This window comes from Peromyscus leucopus, chromosome 19 (assembly GCF_004664715.2).
Source record: "Peromyscus leucopus breed LL Stock chromosome 19, UCI_PerLeu_2.1, whole genome shotgun sequence".
Classification (NCBI taxonomy): Eukaryota; Metazoa; Chordata; class Mammalia; order Rodentia; family Cricetidae; genus Peromyscus; species Peromyscus leucopus.
This window is the reverse complement of record NC_051079.1, coordinates 1480138-1496224: the sequence shown is the minus strand read 5'-3', so window position 1 is coordinate 1496224 and position 16087 is coordinate 1480138.

Sequence of the window (16087 nt, the reverse complement as noted above, 5' to 3'; positions counted from 1 at the left end):
TCATCCAGTGGCTCACTGACTAAGTTGGAATTGAAAATTAGTTGGGCGTCATTTTCTTTAGTTTCACAAAGTTAGCATGAGGATCGAACTTCCTTGTCAAATGTGAGGTCTTTCTCTGCAAGGTTAGTGAGTAGCTTTCCAGATACTCAGGCTTTCCTCCCCCGGGTTTCCTTTCTCTTCTTTGTGGTCTGGTCTGTACTGAAGATTCCAGAACACAGACCTCACTGCTAAGAGAAACTGTTCCTTGCTCTACTACTCAACATTTAGTTACAATGTGATCAGCCTACAGCTGCCTGAGCCTGATGGGGCTTAGAAAGTTCTTGATTTGAGATGCAGCAGTTTTTTCTGGTTGGCAGGTCTGAATCCATGAAGTGTTTGAAATTTAGACTGAGTGAACAAGCTATAATACAGCAAAGTGCTGGTTACACATCCATTTCATGGTTTCTGGACCTTTCCTCAGTTAAGATGAAAAGAGATAAGGGCCAATACTCGAACCCTAGTAACCTGGCCTTTAATCTTCTTTCTGTAATCAAGTATATAATCTTTGTGCTTTGTGTCTGAGTTGAGTTTTAGAATTTTCCAGAATGAGTCTGAATTCGGTTCTACAGATAAACTGCTTCCAGTAGCAATTCTTTCTACATTATAATAGAACCATGGTTTCTCTGTGGGAGTAAATAAGTCTTCCGGGCCCCCCAGCACAGACCAGAAAGGCCTCCTCCCAAGCCCCACCCCCACACTGACCCCCAGTTTAATAACATGGCCGAGGGGTGGGGCAGAGGCCAAGTCTCAGGGTTTCCTGGAGGCCCAAGGCCTTGCTGAGGCTGCCCACAAGCATCTCTCTTCCTGCCACCAAGGCTGGCATACTTTTTCACAGATCCACAGCTGACTCTGCTGCACACACTAATTTGTTTTTCCTGAATTCAGCTTGTCAAAATATTCTAGGGTCAGGATCCTCGCTATTTCCAAGCTAACCTCTCCCCTTTATATTTTCCAGGGATCATTTTGAGAATGTAACTCATTTGGCTAGTTTCAAACCAGCTGATTCAATGGAATTACAGCTGTGTGCATGTGCATGTGAGTTCGAGTGTAAGAGTGTGTGTGTGTGTGTGTGTGTGTGTGTGTGTGTGTGTGTATTCACATGTGCTATGGCATGCATGTGGAAGTCAGAGGAGACCATTCTCTGTCTCTACCATGTGGCTCTCACGGATCCACTCAGGTCCTCTTGTTTGGTGGCAAGTGTCCTTACCTGCTGAGCTCTCTCCCTCTGGCCCCATGAGGATTCTTGAGTCTGGCTTTTTTCATCTATCATAAAGCATTTGAGATTCATTCATATTCCTGCTGGTGTCAGAAGTTCATCCCTTTTATTGCTAGGTGAGTTCCTCAGAATAAATATAGCATAGTTTGGATAACCATTGACCAGATTTGGGAACATCTGAGTTATTTCCAGCTTAGGCTAATTATAAATCAAGCTATCATAAACATTCTTATACAATTTTTATTTCACTTGGGTGACCATTTAGATGAGTGGCAGCTGGTTGCCTGTTAAACAAAAGCATCGCTTTATAAGAAACGGTGTGACTGACTTTGGTAGTCCCTCCCTGAGCCGTGGATGAAAGCTCCCTCATCCTCACCAGAAACTGCCACTGTCTGGTTGTTTGGGTTGCTGACCGTGTGTGTCCCTTCTGTGAGTTGTGTGTCATTCAGAGCACACACAGTCAGAGGTTTCCTTGCAGACTTTTCCCTTCACAGAAATCTCCAGAAAGCAGGATAAAGAGTCTAGAAGGTGATATTAATGTTGTTGTTAGAACCACAAGGTCTGTTAGATAAACTGTTGCTTCCTGGTGTAGGCCCCTGTGAGATGATGCCCTCAGCACCCGCCTTTCTGCTGCTTATTTATTGCCAGCATCCCTGGTTCACTGTCAAGGTCACTTACCAGAAGCAGGACTACTGACTGCAGTGACTAGGGTAATAAATGTATTTTCTTTGGTTTTTAAAGACAGGTCTCACTATGTAGCTACAACTAGCCTGGAACTCTCTGTAGACCAGGCTAGCCTCAAGCTCACAGAGGTCTGCCTATGTCTGCCTCATAAATGCTGGGATTAAAAGTGTGCACCTCCACACCCAACTTAATAAATGTTTTTCTAAAGAGAGAATGCCCCTCTGTCATGCTAGTGGGGCAAATCAATACTGTATTGACCCAGTAAGTCATTATTCTGGGCAATGGTGGGGAGGAATCTAATGTCTGTCAGCAACACTAAAAATTGAACAATCATATGACCCATGCACACCATTTCTGGGTGTATACCCTACATTCCTGTATATATCCTGTACCTTTGGATATATATTTTGATTTTATATGGATATATAAAATAGTTCTGTCTGTCTGTCTGTCTGTCTGTCTGTCTCTCTCTCTCTCTCTCTCTGTGAGATACAAAAACAGAAAAGTGATTAGGGAAGGATGGAGAGAGGGTGAAGGGGAAGGAGACAGGAAGGAAGGGGAAGGAGACAGGGAGGGGGGAGGAGACAGGGAGGGGGGAGGAGACAGGGAGGGAGGGGAAGGAGACAGGGAGGGGAAGGAGACAGAGAGGGGGGAAGGAGACAGGGAGGGGGGAAGGAGACAGGGAGGGGAAGGAGACAGGGAGGGATGGGGGAAGGAGACAGGGAGGGAGGGGAAGGAGACAGGGAGGAGGAGACAGGGAGGGAAGGAGACAGGGAGGAGGAGACAGGGAGGGGAAGGAGACAGGGAGGAGGAGACAGGGAGGAGGAAGGAGACAGGGAGGGGAAGGAGACAGGGAGGGGAAGGAGACAGGGAGGGGGAGGAGACAGGGAGGGGAAGGAGACAGGGAGGGGAAGGAGACAGGGAGGGGAAGGAGACAGGGAGGGGGAGGAGACAGGGAGGGGGAGGAGACAGGGAGGGGAAGGAGACAGGGAGGGGGGAGGAGACAGGGAGGGAGGGGAAGGAGACAGGGAGGGGGGAGGAGACAGGGAGGGGGGGAAGATATAGAGATGAATAAGGTAGACTATATGATCTACGTTAAATCATTTTTGTGAAAGCAACACCACATACAATATTCACCACCAACAAAAAAGAAATATCAAAATATTTCTACGTCAATGACAGCTAAACCTTTTGCTATCAAAAAGCCAATAAAAAATGTACCATACAATTATTTTCATCTCTCGTACCCCTCCATCACTTAAGGCCCTTTCCAAAATCCCCTCTAAAAGGAACTTTCTCTCTCTCTCTCTCTCTCTCTCTCTCTCTCTCTTTCTCTCTCTCTCTCTCTCTCACACACACACACACACACAAACACTCCATGGACATACACTCATGCACATACATATGCACACACACACACACACACACACACATATGTTTTAGAACTCAATGACATGGGCTCAGTAACTCTTTTCTCTAGTAATCTCCAATAATTACTTTATTGATTTACTGAACCAAATAAATTTCCAGATTTTAGAGGTACAATTTTGAGAGAGGTAATGTTTGAAACAAAATCTTGTTACAATAAATTAGACAGTTTTGTATGTATTGATAACATAGATGGGCCTATATAGTGTTTTTGTTTTATATGTGTGTGCATCTGCGTGTGCAGGTGTAGATGCATGTATGCATGTTGGGGGGAGCAGAAATTGATGTCGGTTGTCTTTCTCAATGGCTCTCCACTTTTATTTCATTAAGGAAATTTTATTGTAAAGATTACTGCAAAAGGGAAAAAAAAAAGTCACACACTGAAATTAACCAGACTCAAAGACTATACACGTTAAAGGAGTCTCAGCGAAAAGTCCAGTACTGATGACGTAGCAGGAGCTAGGGGCCTTGAACCAGACCAACTGACTGGTTGCAATGACTGTTTGCATGTAAAGCCATTTGCAAAAGGGTACGCTGTGTGACACATGGCAGCTTCCAATGCCACTACAACAACCCAATTCGTGATGGAGAGGCAGGAAAGACAGAGGAGCGGAGTAGTTTATGCCCAGTGGAACAGCTGTGATAGGAAGGCTGCTGTTGTGGAGGAACCCAGTAGGATCGGCAGGATGGTGTGCAGCAGCCTGGAGCTTACTCGGACCAAACAAGCTGCCTAGCCTCATGGTTGCCCTGGGTCTGAACAGCAACAGGATGTCTAAGATGAAGAATAGTCCATTTCCTGGGCTGGACTTCCTCGAAAGACCTCCATGGTCCGAGCTTCTCCTGGAGGCCACGCTGGTCCGTGGCTGGTGCTTCGTCAAGGGCTGTGTTGATGCCTGTAGGCTGTACTACCTCGGAGCCGTGATCCTTAGTGCCTGCAGATGCTGGAGACCAATGGATGTCCATAGTCTTTGCTGTTGCGAGAACCATGTGGAAGGCCAGGGTCTGTGCTTCTGCCTCCTGTGAAGGGCAAGGAAGCTCCTCTTGCAAAGTTGTAGATGACTGCAGACACACAGCTGAGAAAGAGGAACGTAAAAGCTTCTGTGACAACCCCCACCCCACTCCACCCAAAAAAGTGACAACCTAGAGAGGAAGCCACGAAGGAGAACGAAACAAAGAATGGTGATGCGGATGTTGAGGTGCGGCTCTCCACAGCTGGCGGCTCCTGGCAGGGCCGCAGGCGGAGAAAGGAATTTGACCATGCTCCAGTGGATATATGGACAGCCCAAAATGCACTTGTTTTTTCTTTCTTTCTTTTTTTGGGGAGGGTGTCCCAAGGGAGAGGGGTGGAGGACACAGGAAGACTGAGAGGGGAGCACAGGTGGGTGCGTGATGTGAGATTCTCATAGAACCAATCAAAATGTTACGCTAAAAATACTTTTATGCACTTATCTACCACCAAAACCAAAACCAAACAAAACCTATGACAGAGTTAGAACTAGAAAAACAATCAGGCTCATATCCTCTTTCATGACTCACGTCCATTACCTGCATTTAGTCCTTCCTTATCCCGTAATTTTCAGTCTTGTTCTCTTTCTGTGTGTCGTACCTATATGTACATTTGTCAACATGTATATGAAGACTGTTGGCTACACTCTGCATTTGAAGAATATATGGGCTTTTTCTTTCAGAGATTGTGACCTCAAATAATATTATCACTTTATTTTAATTAATTAATTAATTAATTAATTAATTAAATTCTTTTTCCTGAGACAGAGTTTCTCTGTGTAGCCCTAGGTGTTGTGGAACTCACTCTGTAGACTAGGCTGGCCTCGAACTCACAGAAATCCACCTGCCTCTGCCTCCCAAGTGCTGGGATTAAAGGTGGGCACCACCACCTAGCTTAGTCTTTTTTATTTTTAATTTTATTGTTATTGATTCATTGGGAATTTCACATCATGCACCCCAGTCACTCTCACTTCCCAGTTCTTCCACATCTGCTTCCCCTCCCTTGTGACCCCCAAATTAATAAATAATAATAATAATAATAATAATAATATAATAATAATAATAATGAAGTCCATCTGTGTTATCTATATACTCACTGGAGCATGGTCAAGCTCTCAGTGGCCTGTCCCTTAAGCAGAACTGAATCATTCCCCTCCTGCACCCCCACCAGAAGCCATCAATTGTGGGGAGCCAACATAGACATCTTTATCACATTTCCTAAGAGTTCTCTTTGACGGCTTCCTGTTTAGGCTGTTACCCTTTGCGGGGGGTGTTGAGATGGGGGTGGGGGTAGTCACAGAAGCCCTCCATGTCCCTTCTGTCAATTGTGCATCTGCAGTTGGCAATGTCACTGCAGATGTGGCCTCCTCGCACTTCACAGTCAGCAGGAGCGTGACTCCACGTGCTGTCTAGGAACAGCACAGACCCCGCTGCAGCAGGACCACAGACCCAGACAAGGACCTTGGCAGCAGCATGGACCCGTGGGCTCAGCTGGCAGTGTCAGCCACTCTCATCAGCCCGGTCCTCACTGTCACCCCAACTCCAGTTCCGAGGTGGCAAGCGAGCCTCTACACCTACTCTTTTTGTGTCTAGAATATTAGATTGCTATATATTCATTGAACTATTTTCTAAATTCTGAACATTTCAGCTGACCCCAGGACATTTATTGCAGTGTTATTTATATTCACAAAAATGGGAGAAAGCTAGCATGTGTCGGGAGAGGAATTAAATACAATCATAGAATATCCCCAGTACAGAAGATTATTTACTTAGAATAATAATGAATTCATTGATGCTGGAGAGATGAATCAGCAGTTAAAAGCACATGCTGCTCTTATGGAGGTAGCTTTGTAAATGAAGGTGCTTAATGCCAAGGCAAAAGACAAGACCTTGACTCCTGGGACCCACATGGTGGAAGGAGAGAACTGATTCCCACAGGTTGTCCTCTGGCTCCAAATGTGTATATGGCACATCCACATCCCCACACACATACAGCCAACGTATTCTGGCCTCTCCATGTGCAGGTGGGATCAGGAGTCCTCTCCATCGCTCTGTCTATTTCTTTTTAAGCACGATCTTGTGCTAGGCTGGAGGCCAGAGAACCCTGTGGTCCTCCTGCTTCCCTCCTCAGGGCTCAGGGACGTCTAGCTTGTGTGTTATATGGGTGCTTGAGTTGGGTTTCTGTCCCACCAGCCAGCTCCCAAATAACAACACAGAGACTTCTTAATTATGACATCTCAGCCAACAGCTTAGGCATGTTTCTAACTAGCTCTTATAACTTAAATTAACCCATATTTTTATTAATCTACGTTCTACCATGTGGCTTTTACCTCCTATTTTGTGAGTCTGACTCATTCCTTGTCCAGCTGGCTTCTCCCTCTGGCTGGCAACTCTGCCCTTCTTCCCAGCATTCTCTCTGCCCCAAAAATCCTGCCTACCTATTGGCTATTAAGCTTTTTATTAAACCAGTCATAGTGATATATCTTCACTCAGTGTAGAGGAATATTTCACAACAGGTGCTGGGATCCCAACTCTGATCCTTATGATAAATAAGCAAATAATGACAAACTGGGAAAAAGTTAAAAATTAGTAATCCACAAAGGCTATATTAGTGGCAAGTTTTGTGTGTTTTTCATACACACACACACACACACACACACACACACACACACACACACACACCATACATGTGTACATCCTCATTTGTTACCAAGAAATCCAAATAAATATAAAAAGTTATATCTGGATCCTTCATCTCCAGAGCAACTGAGAACAACAACCAGACCTGCAGGATGTCAGGACAGCACAAGCCTGGTGCAGGATTCAGGCACTTTGGAGGTAAAGCAGGAAGACCCCAAAGTCCTGCTGATTAAAGCGTGCCTGGGTTCACAATGCCCCCCCCCTCTCTGTGTGTGTGTGTGTGTGTGTGTGTGTGTATTTGTGTGATATATTGTGTCCCTCAATATATTGTGCATCCTAATAAACTTATCTGGGGTCAGAGGACAAAACAGCCACTAGATAGACTTAGAGGTCAGAAAATGGTGGCACTCACACCTTTAATCCTAGCATCCCAGAGGCAGAGATCCATCTGGATCTTTGTGAGTTCAAAGCCACACTGGAAACAGCCAGGCATGGTGACTCACGCCTTTAATCCCAGGAAGTGATGGCAGAAAGGTATATAAGATGTGAGGACCAGGAACTAGAGCTGGTTAAGCTTTTAGGTTTTTGAGCAGCAGTTCAGCTGAGACCCATTTGGATGAGGACTCAGAGGTCTCCAGTCTGAGGAAAAAGGATCAGCTGAGGAAGTGGCAAGATGAGGAAGCTGTAGCTTGTTCTGCTTCTCTGATCTTCCAGCATTCACCCCAATAACTGGCCTTGGGTTTAATTTTATTAACAAGGCCTTCTAACAATTCATGCTACTCTCTCTCCCCCCCCTCCCTCCCTCGCTCCCTCCTTCTCTACTTTCCTCTCTCTTTTCTTCCTCCACTTCCCCTCTCTTTCCAGCCTCCAAGGGCCAGAATCTGGGTGTCTAAGGAAGTGATCTCACCCAGTGTTGCTTATCTCCAAGGGTTTAAAGAACCCCTGGAGTAGAGTTGCCCAGGGAGGGACGGTCCTGGAAAAGGCCTCACCGGCAGAAGTTCTGTGACACCTGCTTCACTCTGCACTGAAGCTCATTCCCTCCCCTAATGCTCACATGGAGGGACTTGGGCTGTTCATTCTGCCCTGAGATACGCACCAGAAAGAGCAGCTGCTGGCCTATGTGGAATGAATTCACTGGCACAAGTAACCAGACCCTCGAGCATGTCCCTTGAGAGAATGTCATCCAAAGCAAAACTGAAGTGGATGGACCAAGAACTCTTAATGAACATCAACATGCACGCAAGGAGATGGAGTTCCGCCCAAACCTAAAACCATAAATTAAAAACAGTGCGGAAAGTGGAAAAGTTAAGTATGAAACATAAAAATTGAAATAAGGAATACAGTAGATAGAAAATAATAAAAAGAAAACTAGCAGAATTCGATGAAGAAACACTCAGTAGGGGACAGGGAATGAAGCTACATTAAAGACATCTCTAAAAAGAAGAATTAAAGAGCAGAAAACATGTCAATGTCCAATAAGAGTCCCAATTTAAGACAAAAAAAAATAACAGAAAAGGGGAAAACAGTATATTGGTGTGGGGAGCAAAAAGAAGACAATATTCAAAGCTCTCCACACCGAACAACACCGTGTCAGGATGAACACAGCAGTAACTGATCAGACGCTGAAGAAATGCAGACAAATTAGCAGTTAAGGCTGGACATTTTAACAGTTTTATTTTCTGAAAGCAATAGATGAAATACAAAAGAAAATAAGGAGTGAAACTGGAACAACACAGATAGCAATCTAAATTGTTGAAAGTATACAGAATTCTATGCTCACCAAACATTCTCTTCAAGAACATGTGAGACCTTTACAAAGACCATTTTCACAGACAATGAATTCAATAAATTCTGTCTCCAATTATAAAATAATGAATTCAGAAACTAGAAATAAAAGTAGTTATTTGAAAATATCTGAAAGCATATAATGCAATATTGGAAGATTAAATGAGATTTTAAAACAGTCCTGACTGGGAGTGGTGAAATGACTCAGCAGGTAAAGGCACTTGCTGAGTCATCCCCGCCCCATGATGGAAGGGAAGAACGGACCCCTGGGAGCTGTTTTCTGACGTCATACAGGCATCATGGGGCAGGAGAACCAGCCCTCAAAGGTTGTTCTCTAGCTACACACATGCCTCCTTGCACCCCCCTCCACAGTCACATAAGCACACTACACACACACACACACACACACACACACACACACACACACACACACTAGCAATAGTAATAAGAATAGATTTTACAAGAAAACTGACGGATATTAAAGATGGACTATTAATGAAGTGCTACATATACAGATTAGTGTATCATTTAAGAATTGTTACACCAAGTGGTGATGGCACACACCTTTAATCCCAGCACTCGGGAGGCAGAGGCAGTCAGATTTCTGTGAGTTCGAGGCCAGCCTGGGCTATAGCATGAGTTCCAGGACAGCCAGGGCTACACAGAGAAACCAAAAAGAAAAAAATGTTGGAAGGAAATTCATATTTTCAAGAAAAGTCATTAGAAAAAAAAATTTTTTTTTGAGACAGGGTTTCTCTTGTGTATCTTTGCGCTTTTCCTGGAACTCACTTGGTAGCCCAGGCTGGCCTCGAACTCACAGAGATCCGCCTGGCTCTGCCTTCCGAGTGCTGGGATTAAAGGCATAGAAAAATTTTTAATTTCATTTTATTTTTATTTCCACCCCCTCCCCTTTTGGGGCATCCTTCATTCTCTTGGCCAAAGTTTGTCATGTTCTTCATCCTCCTTCTCATTTTTCTTAGATTGTTTCTTCAGAGCATTTGTGTTTCAGGACAGCTGGAGTGTCGCTGAATCTTGGGGACGTTGGCCCTTTCTTACCTTCTTTGTTTAAGGGCTTTCTCACAAACATTGGCAGACACGATCTTTAGAAAGACTGAAAAGTTTTCGGATTCTGCAAGCTCTTTGGGGCCAGAGCCACCAAGGCACAGCATGCTCTGTCTGTCAGTCCAGGAATGGCTTCTCTCCTTTTTATGATAACCAGGGTGAGAGCCCTGAGACCGGCATCCCGACTCATCCACGAACATTCACCGCCTCCATCCAGCTCTCCTTGGTCTCCAACAAGAATGTCCCCGACCCGACCACAGGCACACTTGGCACGGCTCGCTCGGGACTTCCACCGTGTTTGCCTTTCCTGCCACTGACTCAGCCCGCAGAGCCCTCCCACGCTTCCCAGCGGGGCGGAGCTCCTGCAGCCACGCACGTCAATGAGTTTCTGACCACTGGCAGCTGGGACACACGGATGCTCAGCTTCATCTTGACACAGTCCCATCTAGGGGTATTTTCTTTTAAGACTTGTTTCTTGCAAGGTTGATGAAAGAAAAAAGAAAAAAGTCAAGTGAATAAAATATAGATTCCAAAGTGATAATATAAATATAATATAGATAATATATAGATATAATATACAAATACAATATATAAACATATAGATGTAATAGATTAGAAAATAATCATGGGATCATTAGTGGCTATACCTTAATAAACTTTATGGGCAAAATGAAATGGATAACTTTCTAGAAAAGAATTATAAAGTAAGTACAAGTAAAATTTGAAAATTTGAATAAGTCAATAAATATTAAAGAGATTTAAAGAATAATAAAAACTCAAACCAAAAATCTTGACTTTGGTTGATCTAGTCTACCAAATTTCAAAAGATATTTTCATAATTAATTGTTGTACAAGTTTTCCCAGATAATAGAAAAGAGGAGGGCCGCACTATAATCCTAGCACTGAGGGCTGGGCAGGATGATTATCATTTCAAGGCCGGCTTGAGCTGCCCAGGGAGAGCTTGAACAACAAAACCACAGAGAGAGCTCCCGGTTCATTTTATGAGACTGTGTCATCTTGATTCTGAAATCAGATAAGAACACGATAAGAAAAGAAAATTACAGGCCACTTTCACCCATGAATGTAGATGTAAAAATCTGAAAACAGTAACTGAATCCTGATCAAACAAGATTTATTTCAGAAAGCAAGAGTGGTTCAATCTGTGATCATTAGACCAATTAATTCAACTCACTATTAGGCAAGAATACATCACCTCAAATGATGAAAAACACATTTTGGATAACACCTTCCTCCCCAAATTCCTAGCAAAGAATAGAAGGAAAATGTCCTAAAATCACAAAGGTAATACTCCAGAACCTTCAAAACCATTACATTTAGAAAAGAAGTAGCTCGTACTTATATTCCCTGGGGAGGCAAAGTCAAGAGGATCGTGTGCGAGACCATCCTGAGCTACACTGTCAGAAACAGGAAGGTAGAAGGGGATGCATTCCAGAGTTGTCCCGACCTTCATATGCATACTGCGATGCAGGTACCTCCACATACACACCATGCATGCACATACAAATACAGTAATAAAAAAAGGAAGAGAGGTGAGAATTAAAGGGGAGGGCTGGAGAGATGGCTCAGAGGTTAAGAGCACTGGCTGCTCTTCCAGAGGTCCTGAGTTCAGTTCTCAGCAACCACCCATAATGAGATCTGGTGCCCTCTTCTGGCCTATAGGCATATGTGCAGGCAGAATACTGTATACATAATAAATACATCTTTTTAAAAAAAATAAAGGAGAAGATAAAAAATTACATTATTTGCAGACTGTGTAATCATCTTTGTAGAAAAAGCATCACAGTCAAGTAAACCACTAAAAATGAAAAAAACCAAAAAAGTACTCAGTGAAGTCTCAGACTGAAAGAACAACTTATAAAATTAGTGTGGTTTTCCACAGGAGGAGTGAAGGAATGGGTCTGGAGCCAAGTCTTAAAGTATGTTTTCATAAGTCCCACCAACCAGGAATGGTTTTGACCTTCATTGAAGGGTTGTTAAGGACTGACCGAAGGAGAGAGGAAGAACAGGAAAAGAGGAACAGAAGGCTGGGGGGGGGACCTCCTGTGGTTGCAAGCTTTAATTGTTCAGTCTGGCCCCTCATACGAACAAGGGTCACAGTTTCTGCTCCAGAGCAACCACAGCCATCTAGAAAACACACTAGGAAACCAGGGTGCTCCTCACAATAGCAACAAAAGTATGAAATATCTAAGAAGTAGCTAAATGAAGAATTCATTAATTCAAAGGATGTTCAAAGCAAAGTTCAAGTTCAATAACTCTTTCTAATGAATCCAATAAGCTCATTGTAAGATTTATATACAAAACAGAAGCAGCTAATGGACTTTATAAAGGACTGAGAAAGGAGACTCACGTTAGTGACGTATAGGAGATATATGTAAAAACAAGAACAATAAAAATGCCATGGTAGTGTATTCACAAGCAGGCAAACTGACCATTGGGACAGAAAGGGACTTCATAGCTAGACCTCTGCAAATGCTAAGGCATTGACAGAAACAGAACCAGAGGGTTACTTAAAATAGACCTTTAAAAAAGACCAAACTCAATTTAATTACATTGAAATTAGCAATTTCTGTTCATCAAAGGATTAATTTAGACAAAGTTAAAAAAACAGAAGCTGGGAGACGATGTTTGCTGTATCTAAAACCACCAAGAGATTCTTACCTGTATATGTGAACAAGACACGAGAAGTGAGGCCCTAAAACCACCAAGAGATTCTTACCTGTATATGTGAACAAGACACGAGAAGTGAGGCCGGGTGAGTGAGGAGAGCAGGATGGGATGAGAAGAGTCCACCACCGCTCCTGCCGAGGATGTGGCAGAACCATGCACCACCCCTCTGCTGCCGAGCTTTGCCTGGGGAAAATCATCTCATCAAAGCTGAAACCATTCTTCCTTGCCACCAATGAATGGGGCAACGCTCTCCACTCACGTAACTTTAAAATCATTGTCATTGTATGTATACATGTACCTGCACACATCCGTGTGCGTGTCTGGTGTCTGCAAAGGCCAGAAGAACCAAGTCCCAGGTAGTTTTGTGCCACCATTCAGGGTCTGAGGCCTCTGGAGGAGCTCTTCACCAATGAGCCATCTTTCTAGCTCCCAACATTTTGTTAGAGCTGTTGTTCAGGGTCTCGTGAACTTTTTTGGTCCTCCTGCCTCTACCTCCTGAATGCTGGGCTTACACGTGTGTGTCAGCACGCCTGGCTGATGTGGCTCCCATCCAAGGCTCTGTTCACGCCCAGCAAGCACTCTACCACATGCTACAGCCCCAGGCTCTCATGTAACATCTGCATTGCAGCTTTGCAAGTACGTTCAGGCTTACGTGGAGAGGTGTGGTTTACTTGTTTGTTTGTTCTTTTCATATATCAAAAGACTGGAATATGCTGAATTAGGTATTCCTAAAACTTTGATATTCAGAACCTAACTGGTATGAACTACTTTCTTCAGTGCACATGGCATTCTTCATCAAAAATGTTGGTGATGTGGCACTGGAGAGGTGGTTCAGTGGCTAAGAACATGTACTGCTCTTCCATAGGACCCGAGTTTGGTCCCCAGCATCCACATCCAGCGGTTCACAACCACCTGTAACTCCAGGACATCCGACACCCCCTTCTGGACTCTATAGGTACTTACACTCACATGCACATACTACACAGAGACAAACATAAATACTAAAATTTAAAAATGATAAAAATAAATTTTTCTCTCATATCAATTAATTGTGCTGCCCATGCTGGTCCTACACTCCTGAGTTTGTGCGGTGCTCAGCCTCCCAAGTCACTGGGACTACAGGCATACACCACTGACCGCCCAGACGATGGCAGCTTCTTGTGGTGTGGTCTAAAACAAAACAAGATTATCCCCTTGTTTAACCTGCAGAATTTTCCAAGTTGTTGATACCCATTCTAATAATTTTATACTAGCACTTTCTTACTCATCCCAGAAGATACAGGCTTTTTTTTTTTTCAGACAAATGGCCAACATACTATCTGTCCTACAAACTGCTTGGCTCTTAAGTACGGTAAAGGACACACTTGTAGGCTGTAGGAGGGTTAAAGGTGTACTGGTGCAGCGGCTTCTTAGAACAGACGAAAATAAAATATTACAGTGTGTTTTATTGATGTTTTGTTTTGAGACAAGTTCTCCCATGCCCCAGGTTGGCCTTAACAACTTCTGATCCTCTTGCCTTTACGTCCCAAGTGCTAGGATTACAGGCTTGCTCTTCCATGCCCAGTTTATGAGTTGTTAGGAGTCAAGCCCAGGACCTTGTGCTTGCTCAACAAGCATTTTACCAACTGAGCTGCAACCTCAGTCCTAACTATTAATACATGCAAAATCTATTTTTACAATTATTTATTATGTATGTAAGCATGTTGGGAGGCACACACGTGTATACGTTCGAAGATGACTCATTTTTCTCCTATCGCGTGGGTTCTGCAGATCCATCTTTATTGTTTTCTCCTTCTCAGTGTGGGGTCTGAGGACTGAAGGTTCTGAATTTTGCCCTGAACAACAAGGTTGAAGCTCTTGTCAGACTTGGCATCTTTGACCCTGAGCCATCCTGCTGGCCCAACATTAATGTGTTTTAATGAACAAAATATGACCATACCTCAGCTTCCTCGGCTTCAAGGGCACAGCTTGGAGGCAGTTCTTGTCTTCTGAGCGCTTTCCAGTAATGTGGGGCCCCAGCTGCCCACAACAGCACCAGCCTTCTCAAAAAAAACACATCCACAATTAGCTTTCTCCTCTTCTCCATTGTCTTACTGATGTTCTTGGAATCCCCACCCTGGTGAACTATTTGTACTTCCATCATAGTGTCCAATTCTGGGAGAGCCACCTAGACGGTGAGCTCACCGTGTCCCAGGGCCTGGTAGCATTTGGCCATCATCTGATCTTCCCCTGTGTGAAGCTCTTCCCTGGGGTCTGCACCTGGATGTTGCTCTCTGCTCACTTTCTTACCGGAAGCTCTCAGGCCTGCCTTCCTCTTCCCATTTCACCACTTTTCCTGCTCTCACGTGGTTCCTCTTCCCTTCTGGGTTGGACAGAATGAGGAGAAATTATCCATACTGAGCTTGGCCTCCTGTGGTAGAGAAGAAGTGTGTCCACACACGAAAAAGAAAGCCATTAAGTGCAACTAAATAGTATTAAATGGACAGGTAATTTGATTTCCTGAAACTTAAATGTGATGATCAAGGCCATCAGAGATGGTCAGGATGCCTCATGAACTGGTAGAGACCATGTAGCCCACTGGCAAGGTGGATCCTTGACTGGCTAAGTATCGTTATCAGAAGGTAGAAAAAGAGCAGTCAAGCCATGGAGGCTTTGGAACTGAAAGTGGGGAGGAAATCTGTGACCCTACGGGCCTCTTGACCTGTTTTCTGTAACTGTGCCTTAGCCTCACGACAGAAAATATGCTGAGTGGCCACCGAGACACTTTACCAGGTGGAAGATGTAGGCCAGCACAGGCCTCGTGATAAAGCAGACACTCAGTCACTTACAGGACCCGCAGGTATCTTCATTACAGCTCTACTTGCATACACAAATACAGTCTCGTAAAGGAAACATTTTTGTCCTAATAGAAGAGGGAATATATCAAACATGTTTAGTTAGAAGACTTTTATTAAAATTAAAGATGAAAGCAAACGTGTTTTTGTTCTAATGACTCAATAACATAAAAGAACACAAAATTAAAAGCACACAACAGCTTATTGCTGTGCCTAAGCCGAGGGTAGGGTTGGCGCTGAGTTATTAAACAAGCAATTGTGATAACTCATGATGTTGAAGATAGAGCTGTGCTGCTCGTGAGGCCAGAGGCCTAGGCCCTGTCCCAGAACTGCCAGGACTGTCCCAAGCCATGCTGCACCATAAATGGACTTGATCTCACTGACGGCTTGTCTGCATGTGCCATAGTTAACAAAATGTATTTATTCCAAAATTTTCTGTTTAAAACAAAATGAAAACAGACACCTTTGCATTTTACCCCGCCAGGGAATAGAGTTTCAGTGAACATGTGAAGCTCTAGGTGACATCTTTATCAGCCCTCATAAACCTTGATTGAATACACAGCGATAAGACCTGTTTAAACTGTCCTCTTCCCGATAACAGCCTTGGAGGCAGCGCCGGCCCTAGCAACAGCGGCGGCGGGAAAAGAGGCCTCTTCAAACCCTGAAGTGCAGGCCTGTTAGACTCCCTGCAAGTGCTGTACTGGAG